General features: G+C 35.0%; 1 protein-coding gene and 1 long non-coding RNA gene across 11 annotated transcripts in view; one reads left to right on the forward strand and one right to left on the reverse strand.

Moving 5' to 3' along the window:
• Nucleotides 1-13673, reverse strand: part of LOC143247367 (uncharacterized) — a 39000-nt gene extending 25327 nt beyond the window's left edge. Inside the window, exon 1 of the long non-coding RNA XR_013026529.1 lies at nucleotides 13314-13673. This is a non-coding gene — a long non-coding RNA (uncharacterized LOC143247367). The remainder of the gene's footprint in view (nucleotides 1-13313) is intronic.
• The window catches only part of LOC143247365 (forkhead box protein P1-like), a 277478-nt gene that overhangs the window by 110256 nt on the left and 150750 nt on the right, over nucleotides 1-16472 (forward strand). The gene's annotated exons all lie outside the window — the stretch shown is intronic.

A 16472-nucleotide genomic window follows, 5' to 3' on the forward strand; every position in this document is an offset into this window, starting at 1 on the left:
ATATTCAATTTCCAGTTTCTCGAAGAATCACGATTAATATATATCTATAAGTTTGGCAAAGGGATAAACATAGTGTTAAAACATGAATTCGATTGATACCCTCATAAGATGAGATACCGATTATCACTACTGTAGATTAAGAGACAGCCCCCATTATAGAGTTAAGAAAATAGTTTCCGTTTTCTACTTTGGTCTTTTACAACAAACGTGTAACCTGACGAGTGACATAAAAGCGGGTTATCAACTAGTATGACTTCGTTGTGCGTGACTTTCTACTGTGATTATGTCCCGCACCATGGTAAACCCACTGAGTCTAATTATTTGTTTGCATGACAAAGGTCCAGTGACGTCACAGAACTTTACTCTAATAAGGAGTTGACGTCGATTGTCATTTTATTTATTGTCTACACATTATCTGAAGAGCCCTTGTAAGTGGTGTTTTCAGTTTATGCAAAAAATATTCATGGGAGATGTGCGAGGGAAGAATGAACATTAATAATATAAACAATAAGCAAAGAAAAATTGTACTGTTGACACGTAAAAATGTTAAATGAATAAAATGGCAAACAGAATCATATAAGTTCGTCTAGGATACAAAGAAATAGGTGGACTTCGAGAGAAATAAAGATAAAGGTGATTTGAGAGAATAGAAGTGTAAAGAGAAAGATAAGATGAAGGTAAAACGTTTGGCAAAATCAATGTCCAAATCAACTTACCGGACAAAATCCTGATAATGAATGGAGGCATAGGATAATTATTTATGTGAAAATAAAAATGGTTTGTTTGTGAATCTCACACATAGCTACTCGAGGGCTATCTGCGGTAATCGTCCCTAATTTAGCAGTGTAAGTCTAAAGGGAAGGCAGCTAGTCATCATCACCCACCGCCAACTCTTGGGCTATTCTTTTACCAACGAATAGTGGGATTGACTGTAATAGTATAACGCCCCCACGGCTGAAAGGGTGAGCATGTTTGGAGTGAAGGGGATTCGAACCCACGACCCTCAGATTACGAGTCGAATGCGTTAACCCATCTGGCCATGCCAGGCAAATAGAAATGGAGACATAAAAAATAGCCAAACAAACACTGTAAGTAAGTTAGTTAAAAAACTTGGTTAATAATAAAGAGCATGAGAAGAAGGTAAAAGATAAACGAATGAAAATAAGAAAGGAACAAGAAGGGAAAATAGAAAGTAGAAATTAGAGGAGTACAGCTGAAAGGAAAGATGGTGTAGTGACGTGAAAATACTGACAATGGGAAATATATATTAAAAGGAGAGGAACAATGAATAACAACTACAGGAAGAAGTCGATTAATACAAGCAGAGTGAGAGATAAACGAATATAGAAAGATCAAGTCACCAAGCAAGAATGGGCATAATAAGCGAAGCAGTAACGGGACGAAATAGACAGACAAGTTGAGACGGACGAAATCAAACAGGGAGAGATAGATCAAGACAGGCAGGGAAAGATGGACAAAGACAGGCAGAAAATGACGGATGAACACTTATACAGGCAATCACAGACATAAAATTGGAAATAGAAAATGGAAACAGCAAGCGAAGAACAAAGGCAAACAGGAAGAGATAAGCACAGACAGACGTACGAACGCAGACAGGACGAAACAGGTGAAGGCAAATTAGAAAAAGAAACAAAATGGATAAAGAGAAAAAAGAAAATACAAGTAAAAACAAGAAGAGAAGAAGACGGTTAAAGTCACACATGGACTCACACTTCGGGAGGAAAAAATGAAAATAAATAGGGAGAAATGAAAACAGACAGTAAAGAACAATAAAACTGATATTAACCCTACGAAAACCAGGTAAAACCGTTATTACTTCCCTCAAAACATCTATTAAAACAGGTATTAACACACCTAAATATCAAATAAAACAGGTATTAATGAACCCTAATGATCAAACAAAACAAGTATTAATACACCTTAAAGATTAAATAAAAGAAGTATTAATACACCCTAAAGATCAAATAAAACAGGTTTTAACACCCTCTAAAGATCAAACAAAACAGGTATTGACACACCCTAAATATCAAATAAAACAGGTATTAACACACCCTAAATATCAAATAAAACAGGTATTAATGAACACTAATGATCAAACAAAACAAGTATTAATACACCTTAAAGATTAAATAAAAGAAGTATAATACACCCTAAAGATCAAATAAAACAGGTTTTAACACACTCTAAAGATCAAACTAACCTAAATCAAACAAAACAGGTATTGACACACCCTAAATATCAAACAAAACAGGTATTGACACACCCTAAATATCAAATAAAACAGGTATTAACACATCCTAAATATCAAATAAACAGGTATTAACACACCCTAAATATCAAGTAAATAGGTATTAACACATCCTAAATATCAAATAAACAGGTATTAACACACCGTACAGATCAAATAAAACAGGTATTAATGTACTTTAAAACACTCTGAAAGAGTTACTAACGCATTTTAAAGATTTATTTGTCATTTAGGTAAAATGTAAGTGTTCATTCTTTGGGTAGATTTTTTTACCATGATTTCATAGAAAAGTTAATGTATATTGTTCCGCTGTCATGGAAAAAATAAGGAAAAATATAATCCTTCAAAGTTTCTTAAGTTTTACGAATTCTGATTATATAAGAAATAATAATTATAACTCTTGTCGAAAGTGATATGCTGCACAACAGTTGTGTTAAGTTAGTACTACACAATACTGCGAAACGCTTTAATATGTGAGGAAATCTCCCTGATATTAATAATGATCATGCACGAAACGTAGACGTCAAATTATTTGTTTGAGTTATTTTTAAATAGGTGTTTTTATTTGACCCAATTAACCTATATATGATTATCGGTCACGAAACGTAAAGTAACCGTATTTATTTGTTGGCGTTGCTTTTGAAATGCTATTTTCAATTGATCCAGTTACCCTGGATATTATTTTCGGACACGAAACGTATAGTAACATCATTTATTTGTTGATGTTGTTCTTGAAATGGTATTGTTATTTGAACCATTTACCCTGGATGTTATTTTCGGTCACGAAACTTAGAGTAACCGTATTTATTTGTTGATGTTGCTTTCAAATTGGTGTTTTGTTATTTGAACTATTTTTCCTTAGATGTTATTGTTGGTCATGAAACGTGGAGATAACTAGAAATGTTTTATATCATTTACTACTCCCCTCAACTTGTTGAAATCATTCGTTTTCTTGATAAAATAGATAGAAGATCCCAGAAATAAGTCGCGAGATGAATAGTATTGCTGTTGTTTTCATTTAACATTTTTTTGTGATTCAAGTACGTTATTAAGGATTCTGTAACCAATAAAGTCATGGACTCACGAGCAATTTCGTGCATAAGTAGTTTAGACAAATTTAATTACATATCCGATGGGTTATGGACGGTAATTTTAGGGTTAAGGAACATCTTTATTGGTAAATATTACTCTGAAATAGTTTTATGTTGTTATGACAACTACGGAGCGTAAAGGGTATAGGTTTACTCGTCACATTAGTTTCAACTGCGAATATATTTTAATGTAGTTTTTTTGTTGTTCGTTTTCATAAATCGTTGTAATATCTCATTTCAACGAACCTTAAGATATTTTTGCCGTTTTCGAGCTCGTGATGTTTGGACTATGGTTTTACATCATCAGATTTCCATACTAAGAGAGAAAAAAAAAGTGCTACATTCGTAGTCACGCGACGAAAGCCGTGTCTCAAAACTGCAATGTTCGTCATAACAAAAAATAATAACCAGAGTTATCAATTACACCTTATAGATAGCAGTTAAGAATGGTAAGAATTCTATTTTAATGGAGTTCATTAAAAACTCATTACTTTAATAACTTCAGATTTTTTGTTTCATCTTGAAACATGAAGTAATAAATAATCTCAAAACATTTTTTTTCCATACGACTATAATTGTATTTCAACTTGTTTACTTCCGTTGTATAATATCAAAAGTCTCTGCACCACCCACCCGGACTTTCAAACTATCCATCATACTGACATCATGTTTCCGAATAACAGAAAAATCAAGGTTGCGACCTGATGTTGACGAACTGGTTTAAGTGATCGTCACAAAATAGTGTTTACGCTACTCTTTGTATCTACATATTATTTATGTTTTAATAGCGTTTACACTACTCTTTTATCTATGTATTATTTATGTTTTTCGAATGAAATCGTTTTAAAGTACTATTATGACCCCTGTTTTAACATGTACAGTTACTTATCACGTTGGAAACAGGTGTTCTTTTTTGACTAAATGTTTTGGGAATAGCATGCAATTTAGTTGGGACAGCTTTATTGTTTGTCATAGAGGGGTCATCAGTGTCATCACATGCTAACATAGAGTCCACATTAACGACTTTTCCTGGAATGCATGAATAGCATGATTACCTTGTTCATAACCGTAAACTATCCATTTCATCACATAAAATTATCTTAATAACGTTAACAATCTGATCTCTAAGGTATTTCAGTCACTTCAATTACAGTGAAGTTTTACTTTTACTGATTTAACCTTCGTGTGAGTGAAAGTAAAGAATTTTAATTTAATATCATCATAAAATATTTTCAAATATTTTTAATATGCTTTATATTTTTTGCGCATAGCTACGTAAAGGGCTATGTGTACATAGCCGTCACTAATTATGAAATGAAAATCTAGTCAACACTACCCACCGTGGTTACTCTCGTTTGACCGAGTAGTTGCATTCGACCAACACATATAAAACATCCCTGACTACAAATGTTTGGGGCACGTTTTTACGACAATGAGACTCAAACCATTACATTTGGATTTTCAACCCGGATATACTAACCACTAGGGCACCACACCCGACCCGTTTTCACTTAAGATTGAGAAACCAAATACAACACAGATAAAAGAACACAGAAAATGTTAAATTGAAAAAAACAAACGCAGAACAAAACATCGAGAATAAAATAAAAATGTAAAAGAAACTTTGGGAAACTACAGTTTTCGATATCTGTTTTTTTTTTTTTTTTAATATTGTACTAACCTACAGAACACATGTGCTAAGTACTAGTAATATTGTTTTAATGTATAACTCATTGTTCCTTCACTTTCCGAACAATTACTAGTCTAGATAGTTTAAAGTTCACATTCGAAACTTCTTAGTGGAGTGTTATGCTAAGGAGATTTGGGGTCTTAAGAGTTAAAAATATTCAAAACTCTAGTACGTGGTCTCGTGGGAATGACAAGTAGAATTTAGCGAGGTTACTATTTTCGTTGGCTGCTTTGCGTGCCACACCCAAACGACAAATGCTTATGCCACGAGCGTCACGCGCGATGACTTCCTGTAAGATTTTTTTTTGCTTTTTTTTTTCATTTAGATTCCAAATGGATTTCGGATGCCAATTATAGTTTTGGCTTGATTTCTGGCCTTCCATTGTCTGTCAAATCACGTAATTCATAAAATTGTGTGTTCCTAAGTGAATCTTTTATTTTTCACGAGATAATAAGGTTTCGTTTTAACAATGCATATTCTACACAGGTAAAACTAGGTAAGAAAAATTCACAAAACTTTCGGTTTTGGGAAATTAATAAGGTTTTAACAATACATGTTGTACATAAGCCTGGGTAAAAAAAAGTTTAAAACATTTCGATCTCGGGAAACATTGGTATTATCAACTCACCATGGAAACTACTAGTTGTTATTTATTATGCATTACACAGCCATATCATCGACTATTATAACTGTATTTGCTGCTAAAAGAAACTGAAACAAGCCCTTTTTCTAGCTACTTACTTGATGTATAAGTTTGGTTAAAAAATTAAAATGAAAAAAGTAGTAATTACTTTTATTATGTTTTTTTATATTTAACAGACATTGTGAACCATTCTAATAATTAAGTTATGTATCTGATTTTTATTTTCCTATGGTATTATTTCTCACATTTTGTAAAGGTATTGTGTACTTGTAATTTTGTGCTAGTTTCGAATATAACACAATGCTACGAAAAGTCTGGTTGCGCTAGTCGTCTCTAATTTTAAACCGACAAACTAGAGTGAATGCAATTAATCAACAACACCCTTCACGAACTCTTGAACTGCTCTCATCGAATAGTTAAATACAACCGTCACTCTTATAACTCATCCACAGATCCGTTGCGCAGAACACGATTTTGTGGTAACCGGAGGCGAATCTAGACTATCGAATCCATCGTCCTGAACACTAAACATCGGGCTACACCTGGCCCCAGTATAACTACAAGGATTTCATAGCAAATAATAACACTACACAACAAAGTTTTTTGCTTCTTGAGCACTGTTGGATGTTCCTTTTAGATTTTTGGCTGCTGATCACGAAAATCACATCCAAATTTGCCCATCACGTACCGTTTCATCGAAATCTTCACTTTTGTCATGTTTTTCTTATATTTGTGACCAAAAAGTTTCGTTTCTGCAAGAGACCTATGAACAATGTTTTGTGCAGTCTGGACATGTCCAGGCATGAAATCAGGTCAGGTTGGAAGCTGTTCTGTGGAAGTATGCAGCCCGGGCAGGCCGGAGCTAGCTTGACACTGTCTCAAAAGGCTATAAAAGTAGCTTGCATACACAGATGCTGCCCATTGGATTAATATAGACCTTATAGTGTGTACGTATTGTTTCAGAATATAGCATTGCCTCAGTAGCACTGTCACAACTAAGCTATATGTTATAGACGTTTTACAGGACGATTGGTGGCGGTAAATATGTCTCGTCAATGTCGTGACAGCCGCGATACATTCTGCTATATTTGTAGCGAGTATATGCTTGTTCATTAGAGACACTCAACGACTGCTCTTGTGAAGAAAGCATATCATCTGTACTTTAGCTGTAAAACTGGTGATCAAGACCAGGAATGGGCGCCTCAGATTTGTTGTGCGACATGTGCTGTCTGTCTGAGAGCTTGTCTCAAAAGCACTCGAAAGACAATGCCGTTTGCTGTCCCGATGATATGGCGAGAACAGAAAGACCAAGTGACGGACTGTTACTTCTGTTTGACTAATGTGTCTGCTTTCTCTGCCAAAAACAAGAAGCCAATTGAATACCCTAATCTGCCTTCAGCAATGAGATCCGTGCGACATGACGAAAGTGTTCCAATTCCGATACCACCAGAGGAATGGACCTTAGACAAACCAGATGAAGAAACTGCAATGCATGGAACTGGAAGTGACATTGATCCGGATTTTGAACCGTGCTCCTCAGGCAATCCACATCTTATAACACAGTCAGAATTAAACGAGCTGGTCAGAGAGTTGGGTCTGTCAAAAGCAAAAGCCGAATTGCTGGGTTCCAGACTGCAGGAATGGTGTTTGCTGTCACCAGGTACGAAAATTTCTCTTTTTCCAAGCCGCCAAGATGATATAACCAAGTTCTTTGCACGAGTTGACAGTCTCTATTTCTGTGTTGACATCGTAGGATTGTACTCTGCTTTGAGTTGTGACCATGACTCTTTATTGATTTACCAATGTTAAGCCTCAAAGCTGTTCTATTACACAATGACAACGTTCACCCGTCAATACCTGTTGGCTATAGAGCACACAAGGAAAAAACCTACGAGAGCATGGAAATGTTGCTGAAGCACATCCAATACAGCAAGTACAACTGGAATATCTGTGGAGATCTGAAAGTCGTTGCTCTGTTACTGGGACTGCAGCTCGGCTATACAAAGTACTGTTGTTTCATCTGTGAATGGGACAGTTGTGCCAAAGAGTCACATTATTCTAGACAGAGCTGGTCACTCCGTAAAAAGTTAGTTCCAGGACAGAAAAATGTGGCGCATGAACCGCTTGTCGACCCGGCGAAGATTTTTTTACCTTTTCTTCACATAAAATTGGGGCTTATGAAGAATTTCGTGAAAGCAATGAACAAAGAAGGCAAAGGTTTTCGTTAGTTAAGACAGATGTTCCCAAGAATAACTGAGGCCAAGATCAAAGAAGGCATTTTTGTTGGCCCTCAGATCAGACATGTTATGAGTGACAAGCGGTTCGAAGATCTGTTAGTTGGGCCGGAAAAGATTACCTGGAAAGCCTTCAAAGACGTTGTTGACAATTTTATTGGCAATTACAGAGCCCCACATTACATTCAGTTGGTAGACAAACTTCTCAAAGCATACAAAACAATGAAGTGCAATATGTCACTCAAGATTCATTTCCTCCACTCACACTTGGACTTCTTCCCCGCAAATCTCAGTGCTTTCAGTGACGAACACGGTCAAAGGTTTCACCAGGACATTGCTACAATGGAAAAACGATATCAGGGCATCTGGAATCCATCAATGCTTGCTAACTACTGTTGGACACTGAAACGTGATGCACCGGACATTGAATACAAACGAAAATCAGGAGCAAAAGACTTTTAATTATGTTAAATTTAATAGCGTATTAGAAACATAAACGCAATCAAATACGATATTGCCGGTAAACAGTTAACTGTCTATTTCTCAGAGTTCCTACGTGATGAAGCAAAAGCAAAACTAAAACTATATTTGTGCATACACACCAGGTACCTGTCACAATCAACAAAAACGTTTCAGGAAGCAAAACTTTTCAAAAATTTGTTGTGCAGTGTTATTAGTTATGTAACGTTTTTATATATTTAGTAGTCTTTTTCTGTTAAAAGCTAAAAGGTTTTCATCTGTGACACATACGTAACTCATAACTCACCTCATCCAAAAGACAAAATTTCCATATGATGTTTAAAAGGTACCAAAACATAATATGACGAATTTGGTGTAATTTGTATTATTAATTTATCATTGGATCGGATAAACGTTTGAAGAAATGCTCGTGGTGGTTTATTTTTCTCTTTTTAATGATGATATTTTTATTTATTATGTTCAATTTAAAAGTATCTGAAAAAAATTAATCTTGCTTTTGCTACTAACTTTACTGATGTATCTCTGTAATATTTCGTACTGAAGTCGATTAATTCTTACTGATTACTGTTGTTCAATGTTTCTGGGACGTAAAAAACTTTGCATTAAAATGTAACAAACAAATATCATCGACAAAATTTGAGGTTTTAAAACAAAGCCAAATAAAACTCATAATATCTCGATTATCTTTAATCTAGTTCACAGATTGGCTGAAAAACATCTTTGCTATTGTAGTATTTAGGTTTCCTAAGATCCGCCAAGTAGTTTAAAGAAATGTTATTTGGTTTCCGAACATCCGTCAGTTCATTGAAATAAATGGTATTCAGCTTTCCTAGCATCTGCCGGGTAGTTGAACTAAACAATCATTGGTTTCCTAACAAATGCCAGATAGTTAAAATAAACGATGTCATGGTTTCCTAACATCCAACAAGTAGTTCAAAATATGGTGTTTAGGTTTCCTAACATTTGTCAGGTAGTTGAAATGTATGATATTCAGGTTTCATAACATCCGCTAGGTAGTTAAAAGAAATGGTCTTTGGTTTCTTAACATTCGTGCCCCCCAGTGGCTCAGCGGTATGTCTGAGGAATTATAACGCTAAAAACCGGGTTTTGATACCCGTGGTGGGCAGAGCACAGATAGCCCATTGTGTAGCTTTGTGCTTAATTCAAATCAACAACTTAACATTCGTCAAGTAACTGAAATAAGTTGTATTAAGGTTTCCTAACATAAGCAAAGCAGTTAAAAGAAACGATATTTATGTTTCCTAACATTCATCAGGTAGTTAAAAGAAATGATGCTTAGATTTCCTAACATCCATAGGGTAGCTGAAATAAATGATATTCAGATTTCCTAACATCTACCAATTAGTTGAAATAAACGATTTTTATGTTTTCTGATATCTGTCATGTAGTTGAAAGAAATGGTATTTATGTTTCCTAACATTCATCAGATAGTTAAAAGAAATGATGTTTAGATTTCCTAACATCCATAGGGTAGCTGAAATAAATGATATTCAGATTTCCTAACATCTACCAATTAGTTGAAATAAACGATTTTTATGTTTTCTGATATCTGTCATGTAGTTGAAAGAAATGGTATTTATGTTTCCTAACATTCATCAGATAGTTAAAAGAAATGATGTTTAGATTTCCTAACATCCATAGGGTAGCTGAAATAAATGATATTCAGATTTCCTAACATCTACCAATTAGTTAAAATAAACGATTTTTATGTTTTCTGATATCTGTCATGTAGTTGAAAGAAATGGTATTTAAGTTTCTTAACATCCATCAGATAGTTGAAAGAAATGGTGTTTAGGTTTCCCAACATCAGTAAGGTACTTGTAATAAATGGTATTCAGTTTCTTAACATCTTCCAGGAAGTTAAAACAAACGGTATTTATGTTTCCTAACATTCATCAGATAGTTAAAAGAAATGATGTTTAGATTTCCTAACATCCATAGGGTAGCTGAAATAAATGATATTTAGATTTCCTAACATCTACCAATTAGTTGAAATAAACGATTTTTATGTTTTCTGATATCTGTCATGTAGTTGAAATAAATGACGTTCTGGTTTCCTAACATACACCTAGTAGTTGAACTAAATAGTATTCAAGTTTTCTAACATTCGACAGGTAGTTGAAATGAATGCTATTCAGGTTTCATAACATCCGATGGTTTTTGGTTTCTTAACATTCTTCAAGTACCTGAAATAAGTGGTATTAAGGTTTCCTAACATATGCCAGTGTGTCAAAAGAAACGATATTTATGTTTTCTGACATTCTTTAGTTAGTTGAAAGAAATGGTGTTCAGGTATCATAACATCCGTTACGTCGCTGAAAGTCTGTGAGTGTTTCTTATAGCAAAGCCGCATGGAGCTATCACCTGAGTCCACCGAAGGAAATCGAACCCCTGATTTTAGCGTTGTAAATCCGTAGATTTACCGCTGTACCAGCGGGTAACCGTAGCTGAAAGAATTAGTTTTTAGGTTTCATAACAACTCTCAGGTAGTTGAAATAAACGGTATGCTGGTTTTCTAATATCCACCAGGTAGTTGAAATAAATGGTATTCAGGTTTCCTAACATCCGCTAGGTAGCTGAAATAAAAGGTCTTTGGTTTCTAATATCCGTCAAATAGTTGAAATAAATGGTATTCAGGTTTCCCAAACTCTTCAAGGTATTAAAAGAAACGGTATTTATGATTGCTAACATACGCAAAGTAGTTGAAAGAAATGGCATTTAGGTTTCTAACGTCCGTCTGGTAGCTGAAAGAAGTAGTGTTTAGGTTCCCTAACACCTCTCAGTTAGTTGAAATAATGGGTTACTGGTTTTCTAATATCCACCAGGTAGTTAAAATAAATGGTAATCAGGTTTCCTAATATCCCCTAGGTAGTTGAAATAAATGATGTTTTTGTTTTGTAACATACGTCATGTAGTTGAAAGAAATGGTACTTAGGTTTCCTAACATCCATCGGATAGCTGAAATAAATGATATTCAGATTTCCTAACATCCACCAGGTAATTGAAATAAATAATTTTTTATGTTTTCTGACATGCGTCATGTAGTTGATAAAAATGGTATTTAAGTTTTTTAACATCCATCAGGTAGTTGAAAGAAATTGTGTTTAGGTTTCCTAACATCAGTGAGGTACTTGAAATAAATGGTATTCAGGTTTCCTAAAATCTTCAAGGTATTAAAAGAAACGGTATTTATGATTGCTAACATCCGCAAGGTAGTTGAAAGAAATGGCATTTAGGTTTCCTAACATCCGTCTGGTAGCTGAAAGAAATAGTGTTTAGGTTCCCAACACCTCTCAGGTAGTTGAAATAATGGTGTACTGGTTTTCTAATATCCACCAGGTAGTTTAAGTAAATGGTAATCAGGTTTCCTAACATCCTCTAGGTAGTTGAAATAAATGATATTTATGTTTTCTGACATTTGCCACGTAGTTAAAATAAACGGTATTTATGATTCCTAACATTTGTCACATAGTTGAAAGAAATGGTGTTTAGGTTTCTTAACATCCGCCATGGACCTGAAAGAAATAATGTTTAGGTTCTCTAACACCTCTCAGGTAGTTGAAATAATGGTATACAGGTTTCCTAATATCTATCAGTTGGTTAAAATAAATGATATCCAAGGTGAATTTTCAACAAATTTAATAATTGCCTTAGAAACTGTACTTTGGTTAGGTATAATTCCTGTGTGGTTGCCATTTTTTAAACACTTTAGTTTTTGAGTAAAAAATGAAACAAAATATGCGGGTCCTCAAACTCAAATTCCTCTCGGTCGTTCGGCTGTTTCCGTGACGTTTTACAACTATGACGTAATAGTTGCCAAACACGCTTCGTTGCGCGCCGACCATTTTGTTCTTTTCAGTGCTGGTGTTTTATGTAAATCTATCGGTGTTTTTTCGGATTACGTACTTTGTGAAACTATTTTTTGTCTTGATATTGCTACTTTATGTTTGTTTCATGATAACATGGTTTACTGTGTTGCTTATTACTGTAAAAACGGTTCGGCATCGGGCAAAAGCTTCTTTTCGTTTCCGTGCAAGAAGAACGAACCGGCAAGATGGCAACAGTGGGTGCGGATGGTCAATAGGAAGAACTGGACTCCTTCACACCATGCAAAGCTTTGTCAAAATCACTTTGAATGCTCATGTTTTGTGTCGGATCCCACTGTTTTGGATTCCGTGGATTTCAAGCCAGGCAGGTTGAGACTGAAAATCCATCGGCAGTAGACAGGATCGTCCCCACCATCTTTCCTCGTGTAGAGCTGAGGACTGATCTCACCCTGCAGCGTACAGGTTCTACCCCTCTGAAGCCAACCCTTGCCATCACGAAAAGAACAAACTTAAAGATATTTGTGCAGTATGCAACGATAAACAATAACTAGTATAATATAATAATTTAAAAGTACAAGTTTTTGAAGAATATAACTAGACATACACATTTCACATTCATGAGCGTGTTCTGCATTTGCGGCACCTGAAAGTCAGTGAAATCTTGATCTCCTAGTCTAGACAGTCGACAAATCTATCCCAAATAGATTATATTCCAAGTTTAAAAGCTGGTAGATCATTCTGTAGATGTTTTTGCATCATATTTAAATATGGAAAAGTTTGAAGAATACCATTTTTCAAATTTAACATTTCAAGATAAATTGAAATAAGACTATGTTTTGAACATGTTGAAGTGATCAAGTACATGTTATGTATTTAAAAAAAAAAATTGTAGACTTGTAAACAATCAAATATAAACTCCATAACATATTTCCATAACTCTTCATAATAAAATTAATCTTAACACAGTACTTTGACATTGTCATATCAAATGTAAATCTCATAAACCTCATAAAGCATGTTGTTTTAATATATAATCTTATTTCTTCAGTATCACTCACAGTTCCGCTACTCTTGCTCCTGGAACTGTCCTCATCACTAGAACTTGTCAGACCTGTGTCAAAAGTAACTGTTCCAGGTTCGTTCAGAGTAGGTTCGAATTGATATGGCGCTACTCGACACTGTTCAGAACACAAAGTCAAAACAGACTCCGCCTCTGTTTATCAATATGCACTGGCCATGTTTATTTACATTCAACTCGCTGGCATTGACGGTTTGTTTGGCGACTATTACGTCACAGTACTTTTCCTAGCGGCAAACGTAAAAACTAAAACGTTCGGATTGCCGCTCGGAAAGGGCTCTTTCTGCACCAAGTTATATGTTTCATTCATTAGCATATATGTTTTATAAAAAATGTGAACCTGCAAAATTAATCAGTATGAGTAGTTCTTTTGACTGCAAAGTTTTCTTTTTTCTGTAAAATTCACCTTTTAGGTTTCCTAACATTCCATCGGGTAGCTGAAATAAATGATATTCAGATTTCCTATCATCCACCAGGCAGTTGAAATAAATGATGTCTGTGTTGCCTGACATCCGTCATGTTGTTGAAAGAAATGGTATTTAGGCCTCCTAACATTCATTCTGGAAGTTGAAAGAAATGGTATTCTGGTTTCCTTATATCCGTCTCGTGTTTGATATAAATGGTATTTATGTTTCCTAACATCTGTGAAGTAGTTGAAATAAAAGGTATTCAGGTTTCTAACATCCACAAGGTAGTTTAAAGAAACGGTGTTTATGTTTCCTAACATTCGTCAGGAAGTTAAAATAAATGGTATTTAGACTTTGTAACATCCACCCTGTAGTTGGAATAAATGGTATTTATTTTTCCTAACATCCACCGGGTAGTTGAAATAAATGGAATTCAGATTTCCAAACATCCATACGTAGTTAAAAGAAAGGGTATTTATGTTTCCTAACATCCGTGATGTAGTTGAAATAAATTGTATTATTGTTTCCTAACATCCGTGATGTAGTTGAAATAAATTGTATTATTGTTTCCTAACATCCGTGATGTAGTTGAAATAAACGGTGTTCAGGTTTCCTAATATCCATCACGTAGCTTAAATAAATGTTATACTAGTTTCCTAACATTCACTAGGTAGTTGAAATATATTTATATAGGTTTCCTAACATCCGCCAGGTGGGTTGAAAGAAATGTTCTTTGGTTTCCTAATATCCGTCAGGTACTTCAAATGAATGGTATTCAAGTTTTTTTTTTACATCCATTCGGTAGTTAAAAGAAACCACAAGAATGCAGGTTCCGGAATCAAAGTACAGAGAATAATTTCAAACACGAACAGAAAAGAAAGCCTAGATAGAATAATATATTTATTCTCTACGAACAACAACACTCGTCATGAAACTGGCTTCTCATTTTCCGTTGTTATATCTTCTGTCTACCTGGCTGGTAAAGAAGTTTCCATAAGTTTTTGCACAGGATAGGGTCAGCAAAAATTGCGATGTGTCCTACTCTTAAATAAGACAAAGTGTCCAGCTGTGGTACCCATACACCAAAAATATGTACGTTGCGGCTACTTCGTATAATACCTATATCTTACTTCATGATGTCTTAGAAGCATTAATATGTTTGAGTAAATTGTACTGAATTCTAATTAAGGCATGGTTAAATTAGTAGCTCTTTACAAACCTGTCAAACCAATATCCGTATTAATCAAAACTATGAATGACAAGAGATCAGAATTTGTGAAAGTTGTAAGTTAAAAAACAGTTGGAAAAAGATAAAGTGTTTGGCCCAAGTAACGAAAGGTTGGACGCCTAGTTTTAAAGCAAAAGTAGAATTGCGAAGATGAAACTTTATCTTCGTGGTAGTCTAAATTAGGGCAATCTTTTGCCAGAAGATACCAGTTACTGATTGATCCTCCAAGTTTTCCTTGAAAAACTGTGAGTTGCATACAATATATGAAAAGTACCAAACGAATCGTTTATCCTTTTTGAAAACAATACATATTTATCACAGGAGTATCTCATGGAGATGGGACGTTAGCAAATGTCTCGCATTTTTGAAAGAGAAATCATTATGCTGATAAATGGTTATGTTGAGACAGTAGGGTTGAAAATTTTCACAGAGCAGCATTCATTTTTCACAACTCGGTCACTAAGCATTGGTGCATGCCTATCCATTATGCAAATGACGCAATTTCACGCTTAAGTTCTTGCCACCGTTACTAAGCAGTGTCTGCGTTTCTAAATTTGATGCTACGGTTGGTCGCTTGGTGCTTGGTGTAATGATGGCAGAAAGAGACCCTGGCGTCCGAAGTGTTCTGCATAGCTTGCTAGTATGACACGAGGGCACGCGGGAAATGTGCCACTCATGTGACGTCTTTCAATTCATCATGCGTCACGAGCGCACGAGCTACACCCTTCTCCCTGTTTCGATGTTGGTTAAGAACAATGTATAGATCTAAAGAAAACCAGTTGTTGATGTGTTTAGGTGGCCAAAACCGCATGAATATTTTTTTATATATATATAAACTAAAATTAAACGTTGTGAATATAGATTGATTGGTGCATCTAAATATTATGGTTTGAAAATATTAATGGTACATAGAAAATGTGAAGTGTTTCGTTTAGTATATACACCACACCAAAAAATGTAACGGGCAAATTTTTATTATGGTCTGGGAAGTTACACCTGAATGCAATTACAAAAATCGATATGCCATTAGTCATATGCATGTTTCACGTGTCCTTTTGTGAGAATGCTTGGTTATTTCGTTGTACTTTGTTCGTCTTCTCGCCCTGAAAAGACAGTAGAGACATTCCCTAATAAAATAGAATAATCTGTTTGGGGATTTGCTTCGGTTGTGATTATTAATTTACGTATACTTTTGTTAAATTGTGATTCGCCGTGCGTAGAAATTATTTTTTAACTGACATGTAACCTCTAAGAGTTGTTAAAGTATTATAAACCAGACTGACCACTGTATGAACAAGGTGACTATTCTTTCAAGGTGAGAATCTTCTTTCAGTTGATATTACTGTGGGTAACAACTGAAGATATTATTCATGGTGAAAGAGCAAGATGCGGACTTCTTGAGTCCGTCTTAAGTCCACAAGACTTTTTTTTTTTCACTGCACAACTCGTTTAGGCTATAAAGCTGCGATTCTCAACTGGGTGAAGGGTTCACCTAGGAGTTCAT

The sequence above is a fragment of the Tachypleus tridentatus genome, chromosome 3 (assembly GCF_004210375.1).
Source record: "Tachypleus tridentatus isolate NWPU-2018 chromosome 3, ASM421037v1, whole genome shotgun sequence".
NCBI classification, from domain to species: Eukaryota; Metazoa; Arthropoda; class Merostomata; order Xiphosura; family Limulidae; genus Tachypleus; species Tachypleus tridentatus.